The sequence below is a fragment of the Coenobita brevimanus genome, chromosome 36 (assembly GCF_032717465.1).
Source record: "Coenobita brevimanus isolate Jiangsu-jjx chromosome 36, ASM3271746v2, whole genome shotgun sequence".
NCBI classification, from domain to species: Eukaryota; Metazoa; Arthropoda; class Malacostraca; order Decapoda; family Coenobitidae; genus Coenobita; species Coenobita brevimanus.
In genome coordinates this window covers 1,369,725-1,380,808 of record NC_136989.1, presented here as the reverse complement: position 1 = coordinate 1,380,808, position 11,084 = coordinate 1,369,725, and the positions used below count along the sequence as shown (strand labels likewise).

The window sequence follows — 11,084 nt, the reverse complement described above, 5'->3', positions numbered from 1 at the left end:
GTATAAGTCTGTTGAGTGTTGTAGGTAAAGTGTATGGTAGAGTGTTAATTATGAAAGTTAGAGAGGGTACAGAGGGAGTGATTAGTGATGAGCAGTGTGGCTTTAGGAGAGGGAGGGGATGCGTTGATCAGGTGTTTGCTGTGAGACAAGTGTGTGAATAGTATTTAGTGAAAGGCAAGGATGTGTTTTGGGCATTTATGGATTTAGAGAAAGCGTATGATAGAATTGATAGGGAGGCTTTGTGGACTGTTTTAAGATTATATGGACTTGATGGTAGGTTACTAAAAGGGGTGAAAAGTTTTTATGTAAATAGTAGAGCGTGTGTAAGAGTGGGAAATGCTGTGAGTGATTGGTTTCCCGTGAGAGTGGGGCTGCGACAGGGATGTGTGATGTCGCCTTGGCTGTTTAATATTTACATGGATGGTGTTGCAAGGGAGGTGAATGCAAGAGTTTTAGGTGGTCTGAGTCTGGTAAATGTTGATGGAGGAGAGTGGAATCTGAAGCAGCTGCTGTTTGCAGATGATACTGCACTGGTGACTGATTCAGAGGAGAGATTGAGACAGTTGGTAGAGGAGTTTGGAAGGGTGTGTGAAAGGAGGAAATTGAAAGTAAATGAGAATAAGAGTAAAGTGATGAAGTGTACGAGGTTGATAGATGGTAGGGGGATGAATATAGTTTTGAATGGTGAGTTGCTTGAGGAGGTAGATTGTTTTAAATATCTAGGGTCACATGTTGCTGTGGATGGAAGAATAGATGCAGAAGTGAAGTTTAGAATAAATGAAGTAGGAAAGGTGCTGGGAGGAATGAAAAAAGTGTTTAAATGTCGTTCGCTTAGAATGGATGTAAAGAGAAGGCTGTATGAGGGTGTTGTGGTACCGACTGCATTATATGGGGCTGAAACATGGAATGTGGGTGTAGCAGAGAGGAAAAGTTTGAATGTAATGGAGATGAGATGTCTGAGGAGTATGTGTGGAGTGACTCGTATGGATCGAGTGCGAAATGATGAAGTGCGAAGGAGAACTGGAGTTGTTCGGGAGATGGCTGGTAGAGTTGAGCAGAGGGTGTTGCAATGGTTTGGGCATATGGAGAGAATGGATAATGAACGATTGGTGAAAAAGATAACTAGATCTGATGTGAGAGGTGTAAGGCTGAGAGGGAGACCACGAATAGGATGGATGGACAGTGTGAAGAGAGCGCTGGATGCGAGAGGGATGTCTGTTGAGCAAGGAAGAGTGGCTGTGCGTGACAGAAATAAATGGAGAGAAACTGTGAATGAATAAGTGATGACGCAGCCCTGAGGGGATATTCTTCCGCATTTGGTCTGATCAGCTAGTCAGGTCAGGTGCGGGTAAGGGGATGGGTCTGTTATGATGTGGCAGGGGTAAACCAGTTCTGCTGTCGGGCCCTGCTGCGGATGTCACTGATTGCATTGCGCAGTTGACCCTTGTGCGGTGTGATGCGGTGAGGATCTGTCCGTTCTCCCCTTTGGGGCTAAGATGCGAATGAATGTGTTTGAATGGATGAGTAAATGGAGAGTGAGTCGTCCTGTCTCGGCTACCTCCCTTTCCTTGGGGGAAGCAGCCTAGGTATATAGATAGATAGATAGATAGACATGAGGGTGACTGTATAGAGGGAGTGTATACCGCGAGGGTGATCATATTTACTGTGGACACAGCCATGTCAAGGGTTGCATATAATATTTAGTTCCAAAAATTAATTCCATGTAAGGGTAGAGGACGTTTCTTACACAAACATTACGGAAGTCAAAGCCATCCAGATTCCATTCTGCGTCTGAAGTCAAAATACACGGATAAACACAAATATCTGGCTCCGCACAAATGTTGATGTCACGTCAGTATACTTCTCTCACGAGCCAGTCCTTGATATCACCACCTATCTAAAGCTTGTTATCTGACGTCGCTATACAAGGTGTAATGCAGCTTTATCTACCGAATAGTAACTCCTTTATATGATGCCCTGAATGAAAGAAAATAGACAATTATGTGGCCACAACTTCGCATTTCATTCTCCCCCCCCCTGCCTACCCTCCCTCCCCTCCCTCACTCCACCCAAGCACCATCATTCGTCCCCCCACCCACCTGCCCTTCTCTCTCTGGCCTCTCCCTCTCAGCCCCTCTTACTCCATTGTGAATTGTCGCGCATAAAGGAGCCAGTCTGAGGCATGGGGTACAGGAGTATAGGTGATTATTTATGGCCACGACTGTACATCATCCGAACAGGGATCCTTTACGCATTTTACAAGTTATGCGCACTCTGAGAGCGCATACCTCCCCCGACACCTATACCAGAAAACTCTGATCAACAAAATTTAATCAAAGTTTCCATGGCCCATAACCTACATATCCACAAACTTTCACTTAAATCCATCAATAACTATAAGTTATATGGTGGACAACCATACAGAGGTGAATACATAACCTCCTCCAACTTCATTAGCAGAGGCAATCAGATGGTCATTTAGTTGTACGAGTATGGTTACCACGTGATGTATTAAAATGGCTTCCCAGAGTAAAAGGAAACATTTAGCTAGTCGTTGAATACAGAGTTACCCGAAGGTTGCACTACATCGACTGAGTGGATGGTGGCCGCCCGAATCTACTACAATTACTGTATTATCCTTTAAAACTAAAATAAATCTTTAATCTTACTCCACTTTATAAAGAATGTTTTATTGCCTTTCCATATAGGTTACCATCAATCCCGTTCCTGTTTCTGTCTCGTTGTCTGTCTGTCCTTTTGTCCACTCCAACTGTCTCTATCTATTCCCGGACGCATGACTCTCGAACCTTGTCCATTTCTGCCTCAAGCTTCACTGTGGGTGAACATCTTACTGCAGGAACAGAGTAGTAGAAATTAATGGAGCCCTTAAGGAAATGTGTACCAGAGAGAACATATATTTCAATGATGTCTGGAACAGATTTGTTGAAAAGCCAAGCCTCTTTAGACAAGATGGTGTACACTTAAATGCGAAAGGAATTGCAGAGATGGGCAAATTGATAAATATGGCCGTTTTTAAAATCCACGAGAATGTAGGCGTGGCGGAAACACCTGCGCCCCTGGGGACCTCACGGACGCTCCCACCTCGCCAATCACCCCAGCCCCGCCCCTCACCCTCACCTCACCCCCTAATCTCACTGTCGCGCAGTCACCCTCCCCCTCCTCTCCCTCCCTATCCACCCCTCCACTAACCCAGGGAAACTAAATCATAATTCCCGGGGAGATTACACACAGGATTACACAGGAAAGCAAACAGCAACAGACCTTACGGTCCTTTCGAGGCTGCTTGTTAGAGAAAACTATGACTACAAGATCTAACTCTACATGTTGAAGGATAAGGATAGTAAAGCAAGAAGGCTCCCCCCACCACCAAACCCTCCAGGAAAAAGTTAGAAAAACCACCATGCAGCATGGAAAAACTGACATGGAAATTTTATAGGAAACACTGGAAAGGAAAAGTCACATTCTATAATACTTTATCTATAAGCTACCCGATAGAGTAACCTGAAAGAGAAAGTAAACAAATAAAATAATAGTTACGGCATGACATTATAAACCGGTTACATTGAGTTAATGGGAAGTCTGTGGACATAACGTGGAAGCTACACACTGCACAGTGTGGATGTTTAGGGGTGGTGCAGCAGCCTTGCCTGGCGCTTTTAAGGTAGGCAGCAGTCAATCAGGCCCTAGCTCCGTTTGCTCCACTGAGACAAGGAACTCTCCCATGTGGGACAAGTACACAAGTTTCATCCTGAAGCAGTGACCCCTGGTACATTAAAAAAATCCCGATGGTGGTCACTTGACTAACAGGGACCCTCAGTGATCCACAGCCCATCACATGTCGAAAGTAAGAGTAGTACCCATTAACTCAGGGTTATCTGTGCAGATCCTAATCTGTGCTTATATTGCTTTTTTTGCACTGGGGAGATTGAAAAGTATATAGGACGGGTGTCTTAGATAAAAGGGGACTGCACAGTGCACAGTGTGGATGTGCAATGCACAGAGTGGATGTTTAGGGGTGGTGCGGCAACCTTCCCTGGCGCTTTTTAGGTAGGCAGCAGTCAATCAGGCAATAGCTCCGTTCACTCCACTGAGACAAGGAACTCTCCCATGTGGGACAGTACACAAGTTTCATCCTGAAGCAGTGACCCCTGGTACATTAAAAAAATCCCAATGGTGGTCACTTGACTAACAGGGACCCTCGGTGATCCACATCCCATCACAGGTCGAAAGTAAAAGTAGTGACCGTTAACTCAGGGTTATCTGTGCAGATCCTAATCTGTGCTTACTGTATATTACCTCATTTGCTTTGGGTAAATAAAAAAACATATAATGACGTGATGTGACGCTATGTTAAGTTTACGGGGTGTCCTGTAGACATGAGGGGACTGCACAGTGTGGATGTTTAGGGGTGGTGCGGCATCCTTGCCTGGCGCTTTTAAGGTAGGCAGCAGTCAATCAGGCCCTAGCTCCGTTCACTCCACTGAGACAGGGAACTCTCCCATATGGGACAAGTACACAAGTTTCATCCTGAAGCAGTGACCCCTGGTACATTAAAAAAATCCCGATGGTGGTCACTTGACTAATATGGACCCTCAGTGATCCACAGCCCATCACAGGTCGAAAGTAAGAGTAGTGACCGTTAACTCAGGGTTATCTGTGCAGATCCTAATCTGTGCTTATATTGCTTTGGTTGCACCGAATAAATTGAAAATGTATAATATCGTGACGCAACACTATGTACGGGTACATTGTTTACGGGGTGTCTTGTAGACTAAAGGGGCATGAACTTACATGTACCGTAGCTATAAAAGCAAGTTATTCGGACAGAAAAAGAGTCAGCTGAGGATTTTTGTGCAAATACTTGTCTAATTTGTTTTTGAATGTCTCAATTGAGATACTGTTCACGGTATCTGAGGGTAATCTGTTCCAGATATTTACAACTCTGTTAAAGAAGAAGTATTTTGCTTCGTGGGATTGGAATCGCTTTCCCATGATTTTGCAGCCATTACTTCTGGTTTGACTCGACCGGTCTATATCAAAATATTTATTCATGTCTAAGTTGTCATATCCCTTCATGATTTTGAAAACTTCAATAAGGTCCCCTCTTAACCTGCGCTTCGTTAGGCTAAATAATTTAAGTTCTTCAAGGCGTTCCTCATATGGTTTGTTTCTAAGTCGTGGTATCATTTTTGTGATTCTTCGCTGAATTTTCTCTAATTTTTCAATGTCCTTTCTGTAGTACGGAGACCAGAATTGCACACAATACTCAAGATGGGGCGCACTAGCGAGTTGTACAAGGCAAGTATGACTTTTTCCGATTTTTAAACTCGAAAGTTCTTCCAATAAAACCCACTAGCTTGTTTGCAATTTTAACTGCATCGGTACACTGCTTGCTTGGTTTTAGGTTATTTGATATTATCACACCAAGATCCTTTTCACTGTCTGTACTTGATAACTGAATATTGTTCATTTTGTAATTTGCATGGACATTGTTACTTCCAATATGAAGTACTTTACATTTTTTTGTGTTGAATTTCATTTGCCATTTTTCTGCCCAGCTTGCTAAGGTATTAAGGTCATTTTGTAACTGCTGCCACTGTAATTTTGAAGTGACTTTACTGGTTATTTTAGTATCATCTGCAAATTTGGATACTTTACAATTTAGACCCTCATCAATGTCATTTATATAGATAATAAAAAGTATCGGTCCAAGTACTGAGCCTTGGGGAATGCCGCTGATCACATTACGCCATTTGGATTCCTTTCCGTTTATCACAACTCGCTGTTTTCGGTCTGAAAGCCAGTCTTGTAACCATTTTTGCGTCTTTCCTTTTATTCCATGTGCTTCTATTTTTCTCATGAGACGCTTGTGAGGGACAGTGTCAAATGCTTTCTGAAAGTTGAGGTAAATTATATCTACTGCTCTTGAGTCATCGTATGATTTGTAAACATCATGGAAGAAGTCCAGTAAGTTAGTTAAGCATGAACGACGATGTCTGAATCCATGTTGCGAGTCTTTAATTATATTATTTTCTTCTAGATAATTAATTATTTTATCTCTTATGATTTTTTCCATTAATTTGCACACTACTGATGTTAAGCTGATTGGTCTGTAATTTCCTGGGTGCGACTCATTTCCTTTTTTGAAAATTGGTTTTACATTTGCTAATTTCCATTCGCGTGGAACTTTCCCAGTACTTAATGATTTATTGAATGGCCATACCACGTTTGAGTACACCGCTTTCCGTCCGATCAGCGAAGTTAAGCAACGTTGGGTCTGGTTAGTACTTGGATGGGTGACCACCTGGGAACACCAGATGCTGTTGGCATCCCTACATGTCAAGTGGGGTTGGTGGAGGATTAGTGCCCCTCCCTGTAAAACAATTAACTCTAAGCCCTTGACCACCCCGTTTGGGATACATGGCGTCTGGCGATGGATGGATGGATGGAATAAGACAGAGAGTGGCAGCAGTAACTCATGTTTTGCTTCTTTGAGAATTCTCGGTGATATTTTATCGGGGCCAGGGGTTTTGTTTATGTCCGTACTATTTATGGCTGAAAGGATATCGTTATTTTAGATAGCATAGTTACTAAGGACTGTGCTATTTGCTTGGTTTGCGGGTAACAGTAGGTTTCTGGTGGTGTTTTCTACTGTAAAAACAGACGCAAAGTAATCGTTAAGAATGTTTGCCATTTCGACCTCATTTTCAGTGTGTTTGCCATTGTTTGTTTCTAGAGGACCTATTGATGTGGTCATAACCTTTTTCATTCTAATGTAACTGTAAAATTCTTTAGGATTTGATTTGCACGTATTAGCAATGTGGATCTCCAGTGCTCTTTTGCTTTGTTTAATAAGTCTTTTCGATATGCGCCGTTGATTATCGTACTGTAATTTATCATCATTATTTTGTGTAGCTTTATATTTATGGTATGCCTGTTTTTTGGCTATTAAGATACTTTTTATTTCACTGGACCACCACTTTGGTTTACTATTTCCAGCTGGACGTCTGTTACGTAGTGGCACACATGACTTTACCACTTTATTAAATTTTTCAGTGAATATTTCCCATGCTTGGTTTATGTCATCGGTTTCAGACATTTGATTCCAATCTGCAGTTGCAAGTAGCGCTCTGAGCCTGTTGAAATTTCTCTACGATAATCTGGGACCTTTTCTTTGCTCTCCGTTTCTTTTACTTTTTCAGTAGTAATATTAAACTGTATAGTTCGATGATCACTGGAACTAAACTCAGGTCCTATTTCAACGATGTTGACTAGGTTATCATTTGTAGTCAAGATGATGTCTAGGATATTGTTTCCTCTCGTTGGGTATTCTACATGTTGGGAAAGGGCGCTTTCTTGAAGATTTGTATAAAGTTCTTGTCCTGAGTGTGCCGTCAGTGGTTCACCCCACTTTGTTACCGGTAGATTAAAGTCTCCAAAAATTACGCTATCCTCTTGACAACAAATTTCCGCAATTTGATCATAAAGTTTTTCATCTGTTTCAGTTGACTGTGCTGGAGGACGATAGATGAGACATATATTTATTTTGTGTGAATTAATACTTAGCTGAACATAACTGGCATCTATGTTGGTAATACTGGGTTTGGATAGCACAAGGGGATGGAGACTAGTTTTCACATATAGTAAAACACTGCCACCAGCTCGATGTGGTCGCTCACAGCTGAAAATATTGTACCCTGTTAGTGAGTATTCCGCTAGAAAGTCACGGTCAGATGTGTTAATCCAGGACTCTGTGATGCCAATGATGTCATAATTTTCTAGGTAAATTAGAGATTCTAAATCCTCAAACTTGTTACGTAGACTATGTGCGTTAGCATAGCAGACTCTAATTCCGTTCCGAACAGTTGGTGATCTGACTTTGTGGGTATTTACATTAAGGTTACTGTTCCTGGACGTGCCGCGTTTTTTGATCTGAAGAGGGCGACTTTATCGTGTAGAAGTCTACCTAGCCGTGCCGCTCCTACTGAGTTCAAATGGAGACCATCTTTCTGGAATAGAGTATGTTGCTCATAAAACTGGTCCCACAGATCGACAAAGTCGACTCCTCTTGCGTGCAGAGAGATTTGAGCCGGTTATTTGTGCTGAAGGCCTTATCATAGAAACTATTTTCTGCTTTGATCCTTGGGAGTATACCAGATATTATCACATTAGTGGACTTAGTTTTGAATCGTTTGATCATTTCATGATACTTTGCTAGCAATTCCTCTGATCTATTGCGCTTCAGATCATTTGTACCAACATGGATAACGTATAGAGTTTGATCATTTGCGTCTTTTGTGACCTCATCGCAGGCTTCTGTGATATCACATAGTCCACCTCCTGGAAAACAGTACCTCTTTCTGCTGATGGGGGGGCGTCCACAAAATTCCTCCAGCTGACTGCATACAATAGAGTCCCCAATAGGCCTTGTTTCTTCTGTCTCATTAACCGCTTCGGCAAGGATCTGGTAGCGATTATACGTAGTTATGGGAAGATGCTTCCTCGTATCTTTTCCGGGTTTTGCACCATTTCTTACCATAGTAAAGGGGACTTCGCTTGGCGAGGAACGTACTTAATCGCTGGGTGAGGAAGATACTGATACACTATTATTTGTGACTGCCTGATGGGCGGGGGCTTGTACGAGCTCAGTTTGTACGCTTCTTCCTTCTCGAGTGCTGTTGCTGACTCCTACATTTGCCACTACAAACTCTTTCAGTGTCTGAAACTCTGCCTTGAGTTCCCTGTAATTTCTCTGCGATTCAGCTAAACCATTTTCTAGATCTTTTCTCAAGATGCATAATTTGCACACAGGCGTTGAAAAGTAATTCGAAAAATACTGAGCCGCAAAGCGACCAGTACACTCCTGGCAGACCTTCAGGTTAGATGGCATTTTGCAGCAGTATTTCCACAATCCCACACAAATAAAAAATAATATACAACTGGTTAATGGATGTTGTTACAAATGGTCAATTTACTCTATATATGAGATATTGAATTTCTAGGGAGATTCCCTTACTTTTTATATATTATCATCCTTTACCAGTATAAAAAGAATAGAAAATCTACCTGCTATGGCACAATCCAACCTACATGAATTCTTTTACCAGTGTTAAAAGAACAGAAAATCTGCTTGCTATGGTACAACCTACCTTACCATGAACTGTGTAAAATGAAAAGGGAATCTACTTGCTATGGTATGATCTAGCTTACCATGAATTGTGGAAATACACCATACACTGATTCACTGGAGAAAAAGGAAAAACAAAAAAAAAAAATAACAAAGGAATGTTGGGGAAAAAATCAAAATAAAAACCTAGCTTCTCTCAGTGAACAACTGAAAATAAAAGTAATATACAACTGGTTAAGGGATGTTGTTAAAAATGGACAATTTACTCTATAAATGAAATATTGAATTTCTAGGGAGATTCACTTACTTTTTATATACTATCTTCCTTTAACAGTATAAAAAGAATAGAAAATCCACCTGCTATAGCACAAGCCAACCTACATGAATTCTTTTACCAGTGTAAAAAGAGTAGAAAATCTGCTTCCTATGATACAACCTAACTTACCATGAACTGTGTAAAATGTAAACAAAATCTACTTGCTATGGTATGATCTAGCTTACCATGTATTGTGGAAGTACACCATAAACTGATTCACTGGGAGAAAAAGGAAAAAAGAAAATAACAATGGAATGTTGGGGAGAAATCAAAATAAACACCTAGCTTCACTCAGTGGACAACGGTTTGTAGTGCAAAAACTATTTCACTGGTGTAACATCAATCACACAGTTGTTACTCTATACAGAAGACAATGCTATTCACTTGCACTAAACTAGCAAGCAACTTAGTATTTGTTACGTTAGACTTTAAAGTAAGACGTACAAGGATGATAGTGGGAACAAAAACGAAGAGAGCTGGTAGGTAAATACGCTTTCGGTTCACTACACTATTTACTAGTGAGAAAAGATAATCTGTTTGTTAGATATCGTTCTAACTGACCTCGATCTGCGGGAAAATAAACTATAATAAACTATAATATGTCTGAGACCAGAAATAACGGCGGGAAAGGGCAGGAATACGAAGTGGAGGGTGGGTATATATGTAAACAAAGGAACACACGAACGCTTTACACCTTTAACCCGCTCTAAAACTTTTACATGAAATCTATTTAAATACTTTACATGGTGGAAATATGTCTACGACTCTTATACACTGATCTGATTCACTTTCACATCGATCTTCACTCAAGGTTGTTGTTGAAACACTTGGATATGTGGAGTGCTGCTTTAATGCGTGTGTGTATCCCAAGATGGCGCACAGGAGGTGTATCCGGATTAGCCCTACAGTCAAAGCTAACCGCAGAGTAAATTAAAGTATTATCATTCAATGCTCGCAGTCTTAGAAACAAGTTTAACGAACTCAAAATCCTTCTAAGTGTCGAAGATTTTCATATAACTGCCGTAACAGAAACGCATCTTGATATAGGTAATAAAGATTTATTAACTGAATACCAGTTAGACTCGTATAAATTTCACTATAAATGCAGATAAAATGAACGCCTAGGAGGTGGTGTTGGGATATACCGGTATGTAAAAAAATCACTTAAACCCAACAGAGGTAACCTTAAGTGGACAGAACACCGAACTGGTCTGTGTCAAATTACGTTTAAGATATATGAATATAAATATTGTTACAGTCTACCGTCGCCCTACTCATACTCCAGAGGAAGACACAGAACTATATAGTACCTTGCAGGAAGTTCTAGATGGGGACGAAACGTTGATTACCGGCGATTTCAACCTGCCGTCAGTAAATTGGAATACAGTTACCGGTAGCAGTAATAATGACAAAAGAATGACAGATTTCATTAAGAACAACTTTTTATTTCAATGTGTCACGGAACCGACAAGACAGGGCAATATCTTAGATCTTGTCATCACTACAAATGAAGATATGGTCTCAAGCCTCACTGTGGGTGAACATCTAGCATCTAGCGATCATAATCTCATAAGATTTGCCATGAATCTCTCACATAATGAGTGCACAAGTAAAACTAAA

The 11,084-nt window shown here is 41.1% G+C and overlaps 1 non-coding gene across 1 annotated transcript; it reads left to right on the top strand.

The window, feature by feature from the left end:
* Positions 1-6,230: 6,230 nt before the first annotated feature.
* LOC145396347 (5S ribosomal RNA) lies at positions 6,231-6,350 on the top strand. The gene has a single exon (XR_013896768.1). It is a non-coding gene; the product is annotated as a 5S ribosomal RNA (ribosomal RNA).
* Positions 6,351-11,084: the final 4,734 nt, after the last annotated feature.